Raw genomic sequence first — 22,618 nt, forward strand, 5'->3', positions numbered from 1 at the left:
GTCAAGTAAATAAATACAATCTTAAAAAAAAAAAAAAAAGGAAAATGTGTAAGGAGGACAAAACATTGTTATAGGAAATTTGGAAGAGAGAGAAATCCCAGAGGGCTGGACTGTTGGGGGACAATGTACCAGAAGTGAGCCTGAGCTGATTTCTGATGGCTCGGGAGTAGGAAGAGAAGAATAAAGAAATGCCAGAAAGTGCATGATTATGAGGAGAGAAAATGAAACACAGTAGGTGAAACAGAAAGCTCTAGGCAGGAAATAATGAGACCAAGTTATAAAAAGAACCTAAATGTCAAGTTAAGAAATTTGGATTTTAGCCAAAGAGTAGCTGAAAAGCTGCTAAGCATTATAGAGGGGGGAAAAATTACAAGGTAAAACCATTTTATTTTTAGGGTTTTTTTTTTTTCAATTTCCTTTATTTTGTCACAAAGGAAATAAATTCACACAGTCTAAATTTAAAAGGTACAAATTTGAAGGTACAAAAGGTCTCCCTCCCACTTCTGTCTGCCCATTTTAATCCCTGGAGGCAAACCAATGTTATACCAGTTTCATATATATCCTTCCAGAGAAATCTGTGCACTTGGAGGCAAAGACACACAGCTCCTCCCCTCCCCTTTTTTGTAGAAGGGATGCATACAAACTTATCTACCTTTTGTTTTTCTTTTTTTTTTAAGTATTTTATTTTTTATTTGTCAGAGACAGAGAGAGCATAAGCAGGGACAGCAGCAGGCAGAAGGAGAAGCAGGCTCCCCGCTGAGCAAGGAGCCCAATGTGGGACTTGATCTCAGGACCCTGGGACCATAGCCTGAGCTGAAGGCAGACACTTAACTGACTGAGCCACCCAGGCATCCCTACCTTGTGCTTATCATTTAAAAATGTAACTTAAAGATTATTTTGTATGAATACACAAAAAGATTTCTCAATTCCTTTTTAAAAATAGATGGATTGGTATCAAAGAACACACATTCAAATCCTCTACCTTTTGGGCACCTTACTACCTACCCAGTTCCTCCTGGAGGCAACACAATGTGTCTGATTTTATATATAACCCTTAAGAGATATTCTAGGTATTTGGAAGCAAATAAATACATACACATCCTTCCCCTCTCCTTTAAAATAGTGAGTGTATAGTATGAATTCTATACACTCACTATCTCAGATATTTAAAACTATTTCTTAGAGATCCAAATGAAGTATCTATATGAATTGATAGTATTGTTCCAATGTCAATTTATATAAAGCTATCATTTACAGTTATGTATAATACTATCATTGGGGAAACTGGGTGAAGAGAGAGTTCCTGGCACACAGGAACTTTCTGTACAATTTTTGAAACTTTTTGTAGTCTTAAATTATGTCAAAATGAGAAGTATTAAGACTATTCCTGAGATACTTTCATTAGATAACTCCCTTCTGTCTGTGGACGCCACCAAGTAAGCATGGTTAAAGTCTCCACTCCCACCGCTATCATGTCTAAGTCAGAGTCTCCCAAAGAGCCTGAACAGATGAGGAAGCTCTTTATCAGAGGTCTGAGCTTTGAAACAACTGAAGAGAGTCTGAGGAGCCATTCTGAGCAATGGGGAACATTTACAGACTGTGTGGTAATGAGAGATCCAAACACCAAGTGCTCCAGAGGCTTTGGGTTCATCACCTATGCCCCTGTGGAAGAGGTGGATGCAGCCATGAACACAAGGCCACACAAGGTGGATGGAAGAGTTGTGGAACCAAAGAGGGCTGTCTCAAGAGAAGATTCTCAAAGACCTGGTGCCCACTTAACTGTGAAAAAGATTTTTGTTGGTGGCATGAAAGACACAGAAGACTACTACCTAAGAGATGATTTTGAACAGTATGGGAAAATGGAAGTGATTGAGATCATGACTGACAGAGGCAATGGCAAGAAGAGAGGCTTTACTTTTGTAACACTTGATGACCATGACTCTGTAGACAAGACTGTTATTCAAAAATACCTGGGTGGCTCAGTCAGTAGAGCTGCGGGCTCTTGGTTTTTGGCTCAGGTCATGATCTCAGGATCTCACAGGCCTGGCTCCACCCTGAGTGTAGAGCCTGCTTAAGAATCTGTGTTTCCCTCTGCCCTTCCCCCTCCCCACTCCTGAGTGCTCTCTCTCCTTCTCTCTCTCTCTCTCAAAAAAACCCAAAAAACAAAAAAACAAAACACCATACTGTGAGTGGTCACAACTGTGAAGTAAGGAAAGCCCTATTTACACAAGAGATGGCTAGTGCTTCATACAGCCAAAGAGGTCGAAGTGGTTGTGGAAATTTTGAGAAATCTCTGCAGATGGTTTTTGGTGGGAATGATGACTTTGGTCATGGAGGATACTTCAGTGGGCGGGGTGGCCCTGGGTAAGGTGGTGGTGGCTATGGCAGCCATGGGGATGGCTACCATGGATTTGGTAATGATGGAAGCAACTCTGGAGGCGGCAGAAGCTGTCATGACTTTGGCAGTTACAACTATCAGACTTCAAATTTTGGACCCATGAAAGGAGGAAAGTTTGGAGGCAGGAGCTTGGGCCCCTGTGGTGGTGGAGTCCAACACCTCGTCACACCACGGAACCAGGATGGCTCCGGCAGTTCCAGCAAAGCAGTAGTGACAGCAGTGACAGGTTTTCATTGCTGTCAGGAAGCAAAGCTGAGCGGGAGAAGAGAGCCAGAGAGTGACAGGGAAGCTCCAGGTTACAGCAGATTTGTGACCTCAGCCAAGCACAGTGCCAGCCAGGCCTCACTGCTGCAAAGAAGACATGTTTCAGACAATACTCATGTGTACAGGCAAAAACCTCGAGGACTGGATTTGTGACTAATTGTATAACAGGTTATCCTAGTTTCTGTCCTGTGCAAAGTGTAAAGCATTCCAAAAAGGGTTTTAAGGTAGGTTTTTTTTTTTTTTGCACCCATGCTGTTGATTGCTAAATATAATAGTCTGATCATGAGGCTGAATAAATGTCTTTAAAAAAATATTTCATAGTGATCATTGCATATCGGTACACAAATAACTTTCCTTTTTATAGAGGCATAGTAGCATTTTAATAATTTATTTTACTTGTCTCTAGGAAGGCTAAATATTTCAGATAAAATTACTAAAAATTAATAGTGTCCATCTGAGTGTGTGCAGTCCTTGGCTCCATGGTTAAGAGTGATCTATATGCCCTATGTAACCATGATAAAGATTCAGTGGGAAAGGCTCAGCCAGCCAATGAGGAGCACCCAGCTCTCATCCTAGTCCTAGTGGTTTGACCTTGACCTTAATCCTCGGGTCTTGGCTCTCTTATCTGCAACATTGGGATTACTGCCCCCAGTTACCTCCCAATTATCTTGAGGGTGAGATGAGATAATAGATGGGCCCCTACTTACTTAAGTCAAACCCACTGTGCAGATAAAAGGTTTGGCAAGTGCAACTATCACTTACAGCCTATATCATAAGCCTTGGTCTACAGTCAGAAGGAATTCTCTCAAGGCTGATTCAATCTCTGAGTGTCAAACAGAGCTGCATCCTAAGTCACCTTATTTTTCATTTAAGACAGAGTGACTTTCTGGGCCCTTCTGTTTTCTAATCCAGTCATTAATCATGGGCAGAAGGTGTACCACACAGGAATAACAAGAAGGGACAGAATGCCAGGACAAGAACTGAGTGGGGAACACTCATCATAAGCCCAGAGGAGAGCTGCAGCAGGTCCATGATGGTGGGAAAGGGCATAATGGAGAAAAACCAGTGCTCAAGAGCCATTCAGGGCCTAAGAAGCAACTTGGTTGCCTAGAAATACCAAATGGTCCTCTGGAGTTAGTGTCTTGGAGAGGACACTTGCTAAGAACTGTGCAGGTTCTGAAATTAGTTCTGAAGTTAGTCTTTCATGAATGCTGGCAAAAACTCAGGAGACCCTTGGGTCAGAAACCAAAGTGTTATTTATTATATGTGGCAAAAGAAGTAGCCAGAGCCTTGTGTTGGTTTGCAGGGGTTCCCTATGCCCCCCAAACTTCATACTGATGCCACAACAGACCCATCTAGGATGCCTGTACATGTTATGGGAGAGGGAGGCTGAGCTGGGGAAATCACTGTTATTACATGAGCAGAAGCAAGCTTGGTCTTCATCTGGGAGGGGGCATTACATCCTTCCTCAAGGCTCCTTGCTATAAACATAGCCCCAAATGGTGGGGGTGAAGAGCCATCGGGGCCATGCATTCTTGGCGTACTCAGAACATGCAGAGATGCTCAATGCTATGCAGTCTGTCTCTCTCAACAGCACTTTGAAAGTAGGAGGGAAACTTTAGACAAGGTTGATTCACAAATGAGGCTGAACTATATCAGAGGGAAAGCAATTCCAAGAAGTCCAAAAGTAAGGAGCTGGAAAGAGCAGGTAAGTCAAGGGCCAAAGAGAGACTGAAGACAGGGATGTGGGATTTATCTATGGTAGAAGTCTAAGAAAAGAGAAAACCTGTGAGGGAGACAAGATGGAGAGCTAATGTGCCCAGAAAAGCAGTTGGGAAAAGTGCCTGATCAAGAGAGTAGGACAAGATGGCAGAGGCAGGCAGGTGGTACCGAAAGTTAGGCAGGACAAAGACCAGCGCAGTGTGAAAGTAGAGTCAGCACGCTCACACTCAGATGTCCAGGCAAGTTCTTCCAGCTCCAGCCCCAGGTCAGGCGAGGAGCCCCTCCTGCACACTCCCGTAGCACCCTTGGCACCCCCAAAGGCCACCCCGCCGTGGCACCTCTCCGTGGCTGGCATTCAGTGCAAGCACTTGGAAATAATGAGTGAGTTATTCATAGGGTAGTCTGTTTCCGGTGGCATTATGTGGCCCATTGTGACAGATTCTGCAGATAAATCAATGGAAGATGAGGACTAGGAACAAAGGCAAGTCACTAGAAAATTGGCAAGTCATGGGGCAAATCTGAAGGCAGACTTGTCCAATTAAAGGTACACAGAGCACATCTCCAGCAACTGGCTGGGGGCCAGGAATAGCCAAGACAATGTGCTGTTACTCTCTGTGACCCCCTCTTCCACCCCCTCCCTTGTATGTGGCTACAGACAGCGAGGCAGAGGCATCCACACTGCCTCAAAGAGAAGCAGGATTGTTACAGCTGAAATGAAAAGACATGGAAACAATTTCATCTTTTAAAAAAATGTCCACCAGTGACCTTATGAATTAAAATTTCAAGGGTGGGGAGGAGGGGGGAAGCAAGGTACAGAGCTCATACCAAAGCAGTGGCATCTGGGAGAGAGAAAAGGAGGAAGAGGCCCCTGCTTCCCGAAGATCTGGGGGAGTATGTGGAGTAGGAAAGGAGGTCAGAGATGGGGGCCTAGAACCCTGATTTGGAGAGAAGAGGGCCTGCTCCAAGGCTCCAGGTTGGGGGAGTCATATCAGGATATCTCCATGCTCCCACCTTCTCACCTCAGAGTCTTTGCATTTACATTGCCTCTGGCTGGTTTCCCATGGCTCAGCCCCTCACTACCTTCACATCTCCTCAGGAATATCAGCCTCTCATAGCTGACCATTCTATCTAAAATACGAACTCCGTTCCCCAATCTCTCTGATTTTAATCACTTTCCTAAAGCATACAGTACACATCAGGGGATACTGACCACCAGAATTCCTATGATTTTCTTTTCCTGATGAAAATGGTAAGAGAAAGAAACAAAAAGGTTAAAAGTTCTGCCATATCTCTTACACCCTTTGCTCTCTTCTGAGGAATTTTGTAAGCTTGCTACAGGGTTGTATTTCCACTGGAAGGTAGAAGTTCCCCTTTCAGGACCTCAGATGAAGAAAGAAAAGCTGAAATTAGATGTCACTGCAGACAGTAACTTGGGTTTTAAAAGAGAAGGTTGGGTCAGCTCGTCCTTTTGGAAACAGTGGCCAAATCACATCCACAGACCTAGCCCACGGAAGACCCTCTGTTTGCCGCTCCTGAGAAACGGGTCTGATGGAGAGCAGCGATTCTCCACTGTCCAGACTTTTGAACAAAGTGACCTCAGCAAGGGGCAAAGAATCAGTGTGGTTAACATCTTATTAACCATTACTCTGATTTCTAATGGAAGTAGTTCACAGTAGGAAGTATGTATAATCCCTCAGGGGAAAAAAATAACCATTTTTTTTAATTGCAGAAAATTTTAATTCATGAGGCCACTTGTGGAAATTTTTTTAAAAGATGAAATTTATTCTCTCCCGGAGAGAATCCCTTTCTTTACTGCCTTTTAAAAAGAACCAATTAATGAATGATTTTTTTTAAAAAATCTGGCAAGGAGAAGAGATGCTCCCTATCTCTGGCCACATGAACCTAAACACCAAGCCAGCATCTACAGATCAGCCTATGCCCTTGGGAGCACAGGGATGGAGAAATCAATGTAATCATTCTTTTCTTTGCTGTGGGGGTGAGAGCCTTCTGTCAACAGGGGCTTGATGGATGCCCGTGGTTTTCCCAGCAGAAGAAAATCCACTTACACCTCAATAATTTGCTGAGTCATTCCAAATTTTCACATGGGAACACATCATTGGTGCCCCAGGTTCACTCCTGACCAGAATCAGGACCCTTAATACCCAAAGGGGTGGAGCCTAACACTTCACTCAGGTGGGATCAATAGTCAAACCCTTCCCTGACTTCTCCAACCTGTGGGCTGATTACAAACTCCTACTTTATTTTTTTAAATATTTATTTATTTATTTATTTATTTATTTTTGCAGGGGGTGTTCAGAAGAAAGAGAGTCTTAAGCAGATGCCACATTGAGCTCAGTGTCTTCACGTGGAGCCCCATGTAGGGCTGGATTTCACGACCCTAAAATCGAGTACGGGACAGGCAGGGCTAGGTAGGGAAGACAGATAGAAGGCTATGTGTTCAGGCTCACAGAAATCCCAAAAATGCAGAGGTGAAAGGAAACCAGAGATAAGAGAACACATCAGACCACCCTGCCCCTAGGTGTCTGGGTGGGGTGGAGGAGGGTCTTATTTATGACAGTCTCCTGTGGTCAACAGAACATAAACAGACCGTAAAAAGAAGTAAGCCGTTAAAGATGTTATCACCAGTCCTGCTTACACAAAGGTGCTGTCAGTCAACAAATTAAAAAGATTTAAGTTCCCTGGTTAGCTTTCAATAAAAGACCAACCCTAAAAGCCCTCACTGGTAACCCTACTGGGACCCCTCTCACTCCTGAGAGCTTTTTTTTTTCTGTACTCTTGCTTAATAAAAATCCAATGGCTTTACTCACTCTCCTTTGTCCGGAAGATTCATTCTTCAACTCCATGAGACAAGAACCCAGCTCTCCTGCTCTGAAGTCATGTCCTGAGCCAAAACCAAGTCTGACACCCAACTGCCTGTGCCACCCAGGAGCCCAAAAATTACATCCAAGTCATCAAGAACAAAGTCGTGCAGAGAGGTGTGCCAGGCCCTGAGGAAGCAGCCCGAGGAAAGCCCACATGAAGAAGACTGAGGAATGATTAAAGGATTCGTCACAGTTCAAATTTGGTTCAAATTCAGTGATTGCTTTGGATTCTGAGCCTCTTAGCAAAAAAGAAGCTCATTTCCATAAGCAGCAACTCTTGCCACTAATGGGGTGACCTGGGGCATATTTGGAACAAAGCCTCCAGCCCATAATGCAGTAGCTAGGATGTTCTGAGGGCACAGGGGTCGGTGCCACCGAGCCCGGGGGGAGAGCTAGCTCGCCCAGAACCAAATCTCTCTCTAGCTCGACCCACAAGACCCAGAAAGCAGCTAGAGACCATGGCAGGGGGGAAAGATGGCATGGTTGGGAAAATGGCTGCTGATAAGCAGTGAGAGCTGCTCGTTGTCCTCTGCCTTCCCTCCCTAATACACAGGCACAGATGTGCATGAGCAAAATGTGACACTCTGAGCACTATGCACCCATCTCCCTCGCAGTAGGACAGAACAGTGCTCACGTTGTGTGAGGAAATGTTAGGAGTTAGATGGACCGTGAGATAGACAGGGCCAGGGTGCCCAAGAAGAGAACATGGAGTCAGGACAGCTAAGATCAAAGAACACTGACATCCTGTTTTGCAGCTTAAACAAGCCCACACTAGCATTCTGTTTTGCAGCCTTTGGAGAAATGACTTCTGCAAAACGTCCTAAAATAAGACAACCACAAAGCATTTGTCCCTATCCGGGGCAAAGAGCAGTTAAGACATCAGCCCCCAGATGTCAGCAAAAAAGACCATCAGCACATAGACATTAGCCCAATAGGTAGACAGATACGTGTCCAAAGCCCTGATTGGCACAACTCAGCACACCCTGACTGCTTAAGATAGTTCTGCAAAGGAGCTCACAGAAACCCCTAAACTTAGAAACTCCAATGGTAGCCCTCTTAAGAGGTTCCCTGCCCCTCTGGAGCCCCTGCCTCTCTGAGAGCTTTGTACTATCACTCAATAAACTTTGCTCTGCTGCCCACCACTCTTCGCCTGGTCTACCTCTTCATTCTTCCAAGTGGCATGACCAAGAACTGCGGGCACTAAAAGCTGAGAAATGCTGTAACAGAAAGAGTAGGGCTCAGCAGCAGGGGGTGGGACTTCCCCGACCCCAGGCTGCCCAGCCAGCTAGCAAGCCCCAGGGAAGGATAATTTGGAGATAGAAAAATTCATTAACCTCTAAAACCTAGTTCTTACCTTCCTAGGAGAACCGTAAGCAGGGTAAATAATCTTGAGGGTGACATATATCTTAACGGAGAGAGTGTGATAGGGTGGTAATATTTGGGGGAATATATTGTGTTTTTCTCTTTTTTGTTTTTTTTTTTTTAAGATTTTATTTATGTATTTGACAGACGGAGATCACAAGTAGGCAGAGAGGCAGGAAGAGAGAGAGGAGGAAGCAGACTCCCTGCTGAGCAGAGAGCCCGAGGCTCGATCCCGGGACCCTGAGATCATGACCTGAGCTGAAGGCAGAGGCTTCAACACACTGAGACACCCAGGCACCTCCTCTTTTTTGTTTCTTGATATGTTCGTTTATTCATTCATCCAAAGAAAGGTAATTAAGTGCCTCTCTGTTGCATGGGGATCTAGAGATAGATAAAAAAGACAGGCAAGGCTCTGGCCTGCCCGGACTCTATGTCCTAATAAGAAAGGCAGTTGGTAAAACAGCCGCGAATACTTCCTTGGTGCCTTCTGTGTGTCAGGCCCTCCATTTAGGAACTCATGTGTTTCTCACAGTGTTACCATTGTAGCATATGTAGTATAGATATAGTATGCTACTATTATCCTCCCCATTTTACAAATTAGGAGAGGGAGGCATCAGTGGGCTGAGTAACCTGCCGGGTGTGCACAGCTAAGAGTAACAAAATAAGGATTTGAACACAGGAAGGAAGATTTTAGAGTCCATGATCTTAATCGATACAGACTGGCACATATCTGGGTCTGGGCCTGGAGCTGGGGGGATAGAGACACAGACAGAACTAGAGAAGGCTGTAACCATTCACATTCCCAGGGGATGGGAGACCCCTAAGTAAGTAATCTGGAAAGGGACTTAACGTTTTAGTAGAGAAAGCCAGTCAGTCCAGAGCCAGGTAGAGGGGCACAAGAGTACATGCTATGAAGAAAGCAATGGGGTGGGCATGGGGTAGGCAGGCTGCCCAGGGCAGGTGGCGTTGGCATCACCCAGGGCAGGTTCCCAAGGCCTGCCCAAGCCAAAAGCAAGTGTGTGCATGAGTGACTAGGCCCCAGGTTTCAGCCACAAACCCCAGAGAAGAGCCAGGACAAAAGCAGTCACATTTCAGCCGTCATTGTCCCAGGACAGCTCCCGCCATGGCAAAGACCAGCTGCACTGAGTCATCCTCGGTGCAGGATCAGCCTGTCTTCCCTCAGGTGCCCTAAGTACCTCCCATGTACCCTCACCAGATGCCATGGAGAAGGGAAGGGAAGGGGAGCGGGAACCCCAAAGACTGGGCCCTTTACAAAAACAGACTAAACGTTTACCTCCAACGTCTATTTAAATAATGGAACCTGAATAAATTTACCTGACTTGCTAAGCATAAATCCCTCTGGGCACCTCAGGCCCTATCTAGCAGCACGCACAGACATTGGTGATGTCACTGCTTGCCGTAGAGGCTACATCTGGTGCGGAGAGAAGAAAGGACGAAGGGTGATCACAAGAGAAGCTAAACAGATCCTGTCTTCCCTTCAAGGCGGAACAGTTCCGGCTGCACAGATGGTTAGTTACATCGAGGGTTAGGAATAAAACGCATGTATTAGATGCATCTCTGGAAAGAACAAAAGGATTATTCATTGTTTCATTATCATTTTTTGGAATGCTTTACACGTGACTTAGGAGAAGCCATTTGCGGTATCGCTGCACGCAATTACCCAGCACAAATGTGGACGAACCCAGCAGCTACTTCCAGGCTTCCGAATGTGGGTCATGAACACACGTGCATCAAAATGGACAATGCAACTGAGTGGCTTCCCATATTCATCATTGTTTCTCTGAAAGGCATTTAATAGCAACTGCCTGCACGAGGTTCAGGCAGCCGGGGTTTTATATACAGAAATTAAGCAGTCATAGTCCCTACCCTCTCGAAATCTAAGCTTGCCAATGCTAATTTGAGCAATCACCTAAAAATACAATGAAACGAGACTCATCTGCAATTATTCTCTGTCCCACATGCTCCTGTTCTGTGGCTCTTTCTCACTGTCCACTTGGGGATTCTGTACCTGCTGTTCTTGCTACCTAAAACTCCATCTGGGTTAAAGTAGGAACATGGAACATCAGGTTGGGGCTATATTCTTTTGGGACTGAATACTGGGGAGATTGCTTTTCTTGTGCAAAAGAAAGAGGCTCTCACTGTTGAATACCTACACAGTTTCCATTATTCTGCCATACCCAGCTTTTTTTTTTTTTTTTTTTTAATGCATTTCCTACTATCATTTGCAGCTAGAGGAGGGCATGTAACACATTTCTGGCCAATGAGATGTAAGTGGAAATCACCACATAGGGCTTGTGGGATAGTGCTTTTTTTTTTTTTTTTTTTTTTTATTTATTTATTTGACAGAGAGAGATCACAAGTAGAGAGAGAGGCAGGCAGAGAGAGAGAGAGAGAGGGAAGCAGGCTCCCTGCCGAGCAGAGAGCCCAATGCGGGACTCGATCCCAGGACCCTGAGATCATGACCTGAGCCGAAGGCAGCGGCTTAACCCACTGAGCCACCCAGGCGCCCTGGGATAGTGCTTTTTTAAAGAGCTACTTTGTTGGCCTTTGCCTTTGCCTTCTCCCCTTCCGGTCATCTCGCCTGGAAAGGGGATAAAATGCTGGATGTGCAGGAGCCATCTTGTGACCACAAGGGGTCATTCAGAAGGGCCAAAGTCACGGCCTAAGGATGCTAAACAGAAACATAGAAAGAAACGGGGTCCCTTTGCACCAGTTTGAATTGATATGTGAGGAAAGTAAGACTGCCATAAAGTTGACCCCTAGAACCCTGACTGGTTCTAAGCGTTGTACAGGTGAGGTTGTATAAGTTAGGGCACCACTGTGACTAAAGCTCCCTTTTTGATAGTATTTTCTTCCTTTTTTGAGCACTGGAAGTTCTCTGGGGAATTTGGAATAACGTTAGCACGGGCGGAGTTTTGCCCCAGTTCAGTTCAATCTTGAGCATCAAACAACAATTTTGTGAGGGTCTAAGATGCACATCTTAGAAGAACAACAAACAAGAAAGAAAAGGAGGTTAGAGTAGTGTGAAGAACAGACAGAGTAAGGAGGAGAGACTCGAAGGGTGGAAGGAGGAGGGGCAGCAGCACTCTGCCAGGTCGGGAAAGGCCTCCCTTCTATGGGGTGCAGTCACTGGGAGGACCACCATAACCACCTACCACAGACTGGGGAACTTCAACAACAGAAATATATTTTCTCACAGTTCTGGAAGGTCCTTGAAAGTCCAAGATCAAAGTGCCATCAGGGTTGATTTCCAGTAAGGCTATAGACAATGTCTTCTTGGTGTGTCCTCCCAAAGCCTTGCCTCTGTTCATGGAGACTTAAAAGAGAGAGAGGGAGACAGGGAGATCTGGTGACTTTTCCTCTTCTTATAAGGACACTAGTCCTTTTGGATTAAGGCCTCATCCTCATGGCTTCATTTAATTCATTTATCTCCCTAAAGACGTTACCTGCAAATACAGTCACACTGGAGATCTGAGCTTCAACATGGATCTTAGCAGAACACAATTCAGCTATGACAAGTGGCTTATGAACAGAATCAGAAGGAAGAGACAGTGAAGGCAAACTGAAGCCTGGAGGAAGAGCATTTGAGGCGGGAGAACAGCAAGCACTAAGCTGTGTGGCAGAGAATGCTGGCATGGCCAAGGGGCAGCAGGGAGATCAGCCCAACTGTGCAAGTGAACAAGGGGGAGATTGCCAGGGAGAAGGATGGGGAAAAAATGGAGGCCACATCCTGGATAGTCTTGTAGATCATTAAAAAACCTGGCCTTCACACTGAGAGAGAGGAGGAGCCACTCAAGAGGTCTGAGCAGAGGAGCAACATGATCTTACTAATGTTTTAAAGAGTTCTCTCTGTCATTGTGTGGAGAATGGACTCTAAGTGCCGGGATGGAAGCAAAATGTCAGTTAGAAGGCTGTTAAAATAATCAGGAGAGAGATGATGGAGCTTGGACTTGTGTAGTTGAGAAGTGGGCAGATCTGGGATTTACAAAGGGAGAGATGATGGGATCTGCTATCGATCAACAAAGGTGCAAGAGAAGAGAGGAGTCTGGAACACCTCCAAGATTTTTGCCATAGGCACTGGAAGAATAAAATTGCTATGTACTCAAGTGGATTAATGGTAAGAAACTCAATTTTGAGGGATGAGATATCAAGAGTTGAGTTTCAGGTAAGTTAATTTCAAGACACCTTTTAGAAACCCAAGTGCAGGGCATCTGGATGGCTCAGTTGGCTGAGCACCTGACTCCTGATTTTGGCTCAGGTCATGGTCTCAGGATTGCAAGACTGAGGGTCATGTCAGGCTCCTGATCCTGTCTGGATGCCCTACAATTTATTTATCCATTCATCTGTTGAAAGACATCTCAGTTGCTTCCAGGCCTTGGCAATTAGGAATAAAGTTATTCATATTAAAGTTTTTGTGGACATAAGTTTTCAACTCCTTTCAAGGATCATGATTGTATCATGTGGTAAGAGGATGTTTAATTTTGTAAGGAGCTGCCAAACTGTCTTCCAAAATGGCTATGCTGTTTTGCATTCCCACCAGTAGCGAAGGAGAATTCCTGATGTTCTACATCCTCACCAACATTGGGTATTATCACCATCTGAAATTTAGCCATTCCAGTAGATATATAATGGCATCTCATTGTATTAATTTGCAATTCCCTAATGACATATGCCACATGCCAACCCCTAATTTTTGCTGTATCCTATTCAATGGAAGAAATTCACTAGGTCCAGCCCACACTGAAGGGGAAGGGACTACACAAGGTCATGGATACCAGGAGATGGGGCCACCTCAGGGGCTGACCACCATAATTAAACTAAGAAATGAGGGGAGGAGAGGAATTAAAGACAAATATAGACACTTTGGAGGAGTTCTGTTATTAAAGAGAAGCAAAGAACTGAGAGGTTAGTTGTAGAAGTTTGTGGAGTCAATGTTTTCCTTTTCTTTGTTTTGCAACAAACCAGATCATTCTTACCAATAAAGGTGACACTTTGGATATACTGCTATATAACCAAATAAAATTCTATTTTATATCTTTATTCATATACTTCCTAGAAGTATGGTGAAAATTGCTAAAGTTTGTAAATAAGAAACCTGAAAGGGAATTTTTTTCTTTTCAAGATTTTATTTATTTATTTGAGAGACAGAGAGCATGAGAGAGAGAAAGAGAGCATCAGAAGAGGGAGGGTCAGAGGGAGAAGCAGACTCTCTGCTGAGCAGGGAGCCAGATGCAGGGACTCTATCCCCGGACTGCAGGATCATGACCAACTGCGCCACCCAGGCACCTGGGAATTTTTTTTTTTTTTTTTTTTTTAAGATTTTATGTATGGGATGCCTGGGTGGCTCAATCGGTTAAGCATCTGACTTTGGCTTGGGTCATGATCTTAGGGTCCTGGGATTAAGTCCTGCATTGGGCTCTTTGCTCAACGGGGAGTCTGTTTCTCTCGCTGCCTGCCACTCCCCCTGCTTCTGCTTGCTCTTGCTCACTCACTCTCTCTCTCTCTCTCTGGCTCTGATAAATAAAGATTTTATTTATTTGTCAGAGCAAACGAGAGGTGTCCCGAAAGAGGATTTTTTTAATCATCTGTTTTGTACCCACATGGGGATCAGAAAGAAGCACATCCACACCCCAGTACTCCCAGGACACATACAGGTTCACCTTCTAATTGCCAAAATCAGCCACACAAGTTTATTTAGGCAGATGAAACCAAAAGACTTCAGCATGGGCAGACATTCTCTCTTGGCTTGAAAACAAGTCTACAGCTGCTTGGAAAAGGCAGGCTGCTGGGCAGAGACCTGCACGTGCCAAATGGCCCAATGACCAATTAAATTGTTACGGGACTGGAGTGATCATTTAAATCATGACTAATGTCTGCAGTTCCTTTAGCTTCTGACTCTCCACTACAACAACACAATAAAATATGCCCTCAACACAGAGACAAAGTAAATGAACAGGCCAATTAATTCATGAAAGAAAATGCCCTAGATCTGTGTCTGATGTCAGTTCATTGAGAACAAATGAGTGCTAGGATCTCCTGGGTATAGGGACTGGGCAACAGCAGGGTTTGGAGGAAGGTGATAAACAATGTGCTATCTTTCCCTTCCACATCCAAAACCAACACAGAGGTAAAACACAAAATGGAAATTGAAGTGTTTGCTTTACTACTGGTAACACTGTATCCTCGGAGTTCAGTCTGTTCTAGTCCCATCCCAGTCTAGACCGTGAGTCACCATAGCCTTACACTGATCCTGTGCAGTGAGGGAAGCAAGAGAACAGGAATCCTCAGTTTATAGCCTTCCAGTGGATTTGCTCTTCTTTGAGGAAGATGAGCCATTGGCTGTCACCCACCATGATGTACTTGGGAGCCCAAAATTTTAAAAGAGTAAAATGCAGGATCATGTTTTTGCAGTTAATGAAAAATACTATATTTCATTTAGTTAGGACTATCAGGAAGCCACAGAGATAAAGGTAATGACACTTACAATGTACCCAACTGTGTACTGAACCAAGAAAACCCTCAATGGCTTCCACGTGGTCCCTTCTTCCCACCCATCCCCCTCTCATCAGAGAAGATAATCTTATCCTCTTCTATTGAGAAGAGGGGGCAGGTGGAGAATGGACGGTCACAAGCCTACCTTGGATTGCATGCTCTCAAAATTCATGTTAGCATTGGATTTTATTGAAATTCTTTCCTCTTCTAGAAGGCCATGGGGAAATGGTGGGCAGAGGCATTATCTAGCAGAAGTTCCTTCAAAGAGAAAGGTGGTGGTGGAGGGGGCAGGGTAAAGTTCCCCTCTAGCAGCAGCAAAACTAGCCAGAGAAATGCCTAATACCTCCTCAGGCCCCAGGATGCCTTCTCTGCAGGCAGAGAGGCACAGTGAGAGGCAGACCAAGAAAGGAAATCCAGCAGGTTTTTTCAAGTCCTTACCGTGCACCAAGGCCTCGGCCAGGTACTGCAGGGATAAATTCATACTCAAGGTGACCCAGGAAAGTTACAGCCTGGGATAAGTCCCCATCACTGCCACCATTATGAGCCTCTGAGACTTTGATAGCGTGAATACTCAACTACGTTGGGGGGTAAATGGTGAGTATCTTTTTCTGCAGTCATTTTATCCTTACCCAAACATATTCCAGGCACTATATTGAGTTCTGGGAGCCAGCAGAGAAGGAAACAGAGTCCTAATGGTGCTTATATTCCACCACCATGACAACTCTGCTTTTGGGGAACACCCTAAGGCCGGTTCTACTCCACCAGAGAAAATTCTAGCTGATCTATAAAGTACCTTCTACTCTAGAATTCCACTTTAATTCTCTCCATCTCTGATTTTTACCTCTCGGCTATTTGATGTGCGGTGAGCTTCCTGCTGGTGATTCTAGATTCACTGCAGGTACTCCTCCTCCAAGGAGCTTTCCCTGACCCCTTAGCTTGCTGGGCTCAGTCGTTCGGGCTGTGCCCCTGGCACACTGTTTGGGCTTCCATCGCCCAGGAGAACGGCACTTTCCATTCCTTGAGGGCAGGTACAGTTTCTCATACCACTTTATTCCCCCAGCACCAATCACATTGCCTGGGATGGTCGGCACTCAGAAAATACTTGTCACGCTAAACACTCCCTCCAACCAAAATAATCTCAAGTGTCCCAGTTTCTAGGAAGCTCCAAATCTCAAAATTCCAAAAGCAGGTTAAGGACAAGGCTGGAGAGAGCGGGTCCTGGGCAGCCGTGCTTCTGTGGCTTGCAGACCACCCTGAGGGAAGACATGGAATACTTTGGTGGTGGGAGGGGGGGTGTACGTACCTAACATTATCTGATGCCAGGAATTTCATCTAATATGCCCCGAGGTAGATGCACACCACACCCAGAGAGGTGTTCCGGCAGGTGTGCCCCAGAGTCCGCAGGCTCCGAGCCCCGGGCGCCGGCAGGGGGAGTGCGAGAGCCACCGGGCACCCCCAGCGGGGCGGGTACAGGGCCGGGAGGGGCGCTCGGGTAACTTTTTGGTTGGTTGCCGCAGGGTGCCCGATCGCCCAGGCCCCTTTTAAACTTGGTCTCTCCAACGCCCTCTCTTTTCCGCCACGGCGCGTGACTCGGTAAGTACCTTACGGCCGGCTCAACGCCGAAACAGGCCACGTTGGGGGGGGGGGGTTCTCTGGTGGCACTTACTAGACGCTTCCCTCCTTGTCCCCGTGCTCGCCCCGTCCGGGTGTCTGTGACCCCGGTTCGGCCTCAGCTAGGCGCCCCATGGGAAAGGCCCCCCGATCCCGGGGAAGGAGCCCCCGGCGGGGGGCACCACCTCTTAGATGGGCACGTCCTCGGGGATCCGGGGACCCTGGTCCCCGAGAAGCACCCTCGCGGCGCCTAAACACCCCCCAGTCCCCGCACGTCTCGTGCCTGTGGCCCCGATGCTCAAGGGTTCCAGGCCACAGAAGCTTCAACCTCCTATTTCAACGAAAAGAGAACTATCGGAGAACGCAGCTGGGGGCCGGGAAGCTGAGCCGGCTGGGTGTCCGCGTTGCCGCCGCACTCGGGACTCCAGCCTGCCGGCTCTTGGCAATGACTCCCGACATTGCCAGTTTGGAGAGTGAGCGAGATCGTGGATCTGAGCGCTTGCGGTTTCCGTGCAGAGCAGCGTGGTTACAGTGCCAGCCACAAACCGAGGGGACTCCGCACGCGCAGCCGCTCACGACAAACGGCTTTGCGTTGCCACTTTGCAGGGTAGTTGGGCTTTTCCAAAGGTCTGGGATGAGTCTTGCCAAACCTGGTAACTGCTGTGAGCCCTCATCAAGGAGCCTGCAATGCTCTCCCCCAAAGTCATGGTCTTCTGTCCTGGGGGAAAAAATCTGAACCATTGGGGTTCTGATTTGTGTCCACTAAGACATTGGCACACCTTGCTGTAGAAAGGGTTAGTCTCCGAATTTTGTAGAGATCTAAATTTAGAGTTGAATGAATGAAGAACTCGCTGTAGATATCCTAGGTATCACTTAGGAATCTCCCCTTGAAATATGAGGCTTGTGAGGTTCACATGTTTGCCCTAGAGTTATGAAAGGCTTTAGCACTTATTAGAAAATAATTCAATTTTACTGATTAGGAAACCCAGTGGGACATCCATTTTATCATGCTTTTAGAGGGGGGTGGGTAGTTTTGCAAGCTGTGCTGTAGGGACCCTTTTGCAGCCATATATATGAGTCCATAGCACATGGCCAGGGTTCCCTGCCCAGCATCCCCCCATCTGGTGACTAGCACTGCCACACCAGCAAATACAGTGGTCAAGCTTTGTTTACAATTGCTTTATGTATTGGGGCTTCCTCTTGAGCCAAACTGTTTCAACATTTCCATCTGAGACAGAAACATGGGCCAGAGAGCCAGGCAGCATGACAAGGAAGCAGCAGCTTGAGCCAGTATCTATTTAAGGATCGTGGAAACTGAACAGGAGCTGGAGACTGTTCTCAACTTGCTAGCTCTCTGCTTCTGGGTAAACAAGTCCCAGGCTTCCTTTGGTTTTTAAATCTGTTTGGAGTTTGTTTCAGTGTTTCCTAGGTACAAACTGTTGCCAGTAGTATTTACTTTTTTTCTAAAATTGCTACTATTCCAGGCTAATGTAACAAAGAGATCAAGCTGTCACTGACATGAATTCTGTGGAATCCCAGAGGATAGGAACTTAATTCACTGTTGATTTTACTCCTGGCTGAATGTTACCAAGGAGGTTCCCAAGTGTGAGGAAATTTTGGAGAATATCACCTTTTTACAGAAGTTCTAATCAAAGGAAGCTTTTTCTTCAACAAATGTAGCTAGTAGATAACTACAATTAAAGACACTCTACAAAACAAAAAGCCCCAACCCATGAAAAGGGACATGATATTCCTAATGTTGTTCTTCTCACTTTTCTCCCAGGCTCAGTCCAGTTCAAGATGTTGACAAACTTCAGGTATGGACCAAATGGAGAGAATTTGGCTTGAGTTATTAAATGCTGAATGGAATTCTTGGCCAAGGATGAGAACCCTAATCTGATTAGATATGCTTCTCTGATGGGTTAAAGGATTTACCTGAGGCCAACAAAATAGGACTTGGTTACAGTTACATGATCATATCCCTTCTCCCTGCTGAAAGTATGTTTTAATTAGAAAGGGGGAAAGCCTCTAGTATATAGGTAATACTTTATTATGCCAAGAAATGGGTTTTTTTTTAAGTGGATTTTTAAGTATTTGACATTTAATCTTTGAAAGTATCTTTTCCAGTGGTGGCCATTTTGCATTTGAGTCTTCCAGAAGGTTGAGGCAGATTGTTAGCTTTAGTAAAATAGGGTTTGAGTTAAGCATGCACTTTTATATCAGAACATTGCTCAGTGGACAACGTATAGTATGTTGGGGAGTTCTATTTATTTACTTGAAAATTTTTCTAAACATGGTGTAGAAACCACTGGTTATTTCTTACTAGCACATTTAGTACTTGCTGCTCTAACTACCTGCTGTGATACTTCTTTTACAGGGCTGCTGGCCTGAAGGAAGCTTTTCACGTAGATAACGTGTATTTGCACATGTGGTAATATATGTGTGTGTATATATAAAATGTTTTTCCTTCCTTTGTCCCTTTCATGGTAGTAGCAGAGGTAAATTTTGAGCAGGTGCCAAATAGCTTTAAGAACATCTACCTGCGGGTGCCTGGGTGGCTCAGTGGGTTAAGCCTCTGCCTTCGGCTCAGGTCATGATCTCAGGGTCCTGGGATCGAGTCCCACATCGGGCTCTCTGCTTGGCAGGGAGCCTGCTTCTCCTCATCTCTCTCTCTGCCTGCCTCTCTGCCTACTTGTGATCTCGCTCTGTCAAATAAATAAATAAAATCTTAAAAAAAAAAATCTACCTGCCCCATAGAGAATTTTATAGAATATAGTTCCATTTATACCAGCCAAATATCCCCAGCCTAAAGCTTGACACCACTATCTTGACAAGTTTGTCAGTTGTGCTTTATAATTTGCAAAGCTTATTTTTAAATCTCATTCTTTTGACAGTCCTGAAGATACATTTCAAAGCAGCCTCTTAAAAACTTGGTTTTAGGGCCACCTGGGTGGTTCAGTGGGTTAAAGCCTCTGCCTTCGGCTCAGGTCACAATCTCAAGGTCCTGGGATTGAGCCCCGCATTGGGCTCTCTGCTCAGCAGGGAGTCTGCTTCTTCCTCTCTCTCTCTCTCTCTCTCTCTCTCTCTCTCTCTCTCTGCCTGCCTCTCTGCCTACTTGTGATCTCTATCAAATAAATAAATAAAATCTTAAAAAAAACTTAGTTTTATATGCTTATCAATTTTTCCATAATAGATCATTTTAATGATTACATTTGATCCTTTTGACAGGAGACATGGATTCTTAAGGATCAGCGAGGGGCTGGTTACAAAGGAGCATGAGGGAGTTTTGAGGAAATGTTTTATATCTTGTTCATGGTGGTGATTACATTTGTCAAATTTTGGGGTGAGTTTTGCTAAATGTAAATTACACATCAATAAATGTGACTTTAGAAACTTCTCTGGCATCTAAATGACCTTCCCAATGAAATCTATGGCAAAGCAGTTTTGGATCAGTGTTGAATGATTTCCTGAGGGGTTAAAAATGGCAAAACATCAAAATCATTTTGGGGATATAGTCACGTAAGTAACTCGTGCACACAATAGATATCCAAGTAAAATGGAACCAAAAGGTTTATGTTGGCTTACTCATCGAGGATATAAAATTTCTCTATTGGTATTTCAAGCAACAACACATACTCTGGTCTTGACAGCTGCATTTTAAGTCAGCTACCAGGCACTTTGCCCTCAGTCTCGACAGTCCATTCTAGTGGGCCACATGGTGACAGAACACAGGAGTGTGGAATTTCTGTTACCTTTCTATGCCCTGTAACTGGGTTGGCACTGCTTTGGGTTCCTCGTAGCTTTGTTTTCCACATCACCAGTTTCCGCGTCCCAAGAAAATTTAAAATGTCTTCAACCGACACCAGCCAGGGAGTTGGAGCAATGAGGTGAGGTTTTAGCTGCTGAGTAACTGGGCTTGGGTTGATTTCAAAGCTTGATGCATCAGCCACATGGTTTCCTCCTGAAAAAAAAAAAAAAAAAATCAGCCTGAACTCAGGATATTCAAGGATGCTTTTGCAAGGAAGCAAGAACCAAGTTTGGTTGTGAGTCATTGTTCTCTACTGTAGGTAATAAGTAGGTCTAACCACAGAGCCTGTTGAGCCCTGCCCTGTGACCATGTGTTCTGATGGCTGCGTGATGCCATCTTGCCGCAGGCGCAAGCAACCCCCTTCAGATGCCTCTGTGCTTCCGGGTTGGATATGTACCCTGGTCCATCTCCCCCAATCCCCTTCCCTCTACGACGGCAATACTATTGCCTGATACCTTAGTTAAATTAAGTCCAGCAAACGCCAAAGATGGGATTAGGAGTTGGAGCCTTCCCCACAGTCCCGCAGTGTAAGCTTGCCCTCCTGGGCATAGCACATGCCCGCATGCTGAGCAGAGCTAAGGCGAGACTGGGATGATGCCAATAGGACTACTTGTCATTTTGTGCCCAGGTGCCCTGAGAAGTGAAGCAGATCTGGAGTTGAATGAAATGTTTCCAAAGAGGGTTTATTAATTCTGATTGAGGAGGTTTTGGGCTTAAAGAGAATCTTTATGACTATAAAAGAAAATGTGATTGCAATGTGACTCTATGCTAATGGTTATGATTTCATTGAAAATGTAAAATCTTAAGAACTCCAGTCACTATCTTCCCCAGATGTGACTTGCCCAGGATCATGGTTATGCTCTTGCTCATGTTGGTTCAGGTAGATTGAGTCACATAATTAGAGGTCAAGAATGGGCATATCCCATTTCTTTTTTTAAAGATTTTATTTATTTATTTGTCAGAGAGAGAGAGAGAGGGAGAGAGAGCAAGCACAGGCAGACTGAATGGCAGGCAGAGGCAGAGGGAGAAGCAGGCTCCCTGATGAGCAAGGCGCCCGATGCGGGACTCGATCCCAGGACGCTGGGATCATGACCTGAGCCAAAGGCAGCCGCCCAACCAACTGAGCCACCCAGGCATCCCGGGCATATCCCATTTTTGACAGAGGTACTCTACAGTATTAAGTCCTGACTACAAGTAGTTTATGGTTCTTAAAAAGCAAGCGAAACTCTGTAGTTCAAGTGACTATTCCAAACTAAAATAAGTATTTTTTTAAAAGATTTTATTTATTTTTTTAATAGAGACAGCAAGAGAGGGAACATAAGCAGGGGGAGTGGGAGACGGACAAGCCCGAGCCGAAGGCAGACACTTAACAACTAAGCCACCCACAATTAATGGCTGAGCCAGCCCTTAAAATAAGTATTTTTGAGGTTTCTAAAACCTTAAAATTTCATAATTTGGCAAATATTCACTGTGTTTGTTTCTCTTGTGTGTTAAGTCCTGTGATAGAAAACTCCTCCCTGTACAGCACTTGCATGGTGTGACTTACACACATCACTATGTAAGATGAAGCCAGGGACAGAATATGCCCCCATCAACTTCTGTTAGAAGGAGTAATTTCACTTAGTATCTGAGTCAGTACATGAAAGATCCAGTTGTTAGGACAAACTCTGAAGAGACTATTTTTACACACACACACACACACACACACACACACACCATCACTACTGCATTCCCAGAATGATTTAGGGCTTCTAACAAACAGTAAACAATACAATAATTAGAAGAGGGGATAAAAGCTCAGCAAGAGGAGAGCAGGATTATAAAACCAAGCCATTAGACCTCGTGCATTAGGCTCTTGCCAATTTGGCTCTGAGCCTCCTGGGAGCTGACAAAAAGAGCCTGTTGGTAAATTTGTCATTAGGCCCTTGAATATGAATTTAAAATGGAAAAGAAGGAGGAAGTGGGATAATTTGCATTCTCAGCGCCCTGGAACCTAAGTGGAAAGAAGTTTTTTTTCCCCTTCATGATCTCAAGCACCTTGAAGGAAGAAGTAGTACA

General features: G+C 45.1%; 1 long non-coding RNA gene and 1 pseudogene across 2 annotated transcripts; both read left to right on the plus strand.

Moving 5' to 3' along the window:
- The first annotated feature begins 1,472 nt into the window (after window positions 1–1,472).
- Window positions 1,473–2,815, plus strand: LOC111147218 (annotated as a pseudogene).
- A 13,902-nt stretch (window positions 2,816–16,717) lies between these two features.
- LOC111147372 lies at window positions 16,718–20,149 on the plus strand. Of its 2 annotated transcripts, none has more exons than XR_002640622.1 (4): window positions 16,718–16,734; window positions 18,536–18,569; window positions 19,130–19,194; window positions 19,981–20,149. It is a non-coding gene; the product is annotated as an uncharacterized LOC111147372 (long non-coding RNA). The 2 variants fall into 2 exon arrangements; XR_002640621.1 differs by having other exon boundaries at window positions 19,130–19,183.
- Window positions 20,150–22,618: the final 2,469 nt, after the last annotated feature.

The sequence above is a fragment of the Enhydra lutris genome, unplaced genomic scaffold, assembly GCF_002288905.1.
Source record: "Enhydra lutris kenyoni isolate GAN:26980312 unplaced genomic scaffold, ASM228890v2 scaffoldscaffold16, whole genome shotgun sequence".
Classification (NCBI taxonomy): Eukaryota; Metazoa; Chordata; class Mammalia; order Carnivora; family Mustelidae; genus Enhydra; species Enhydra lutris.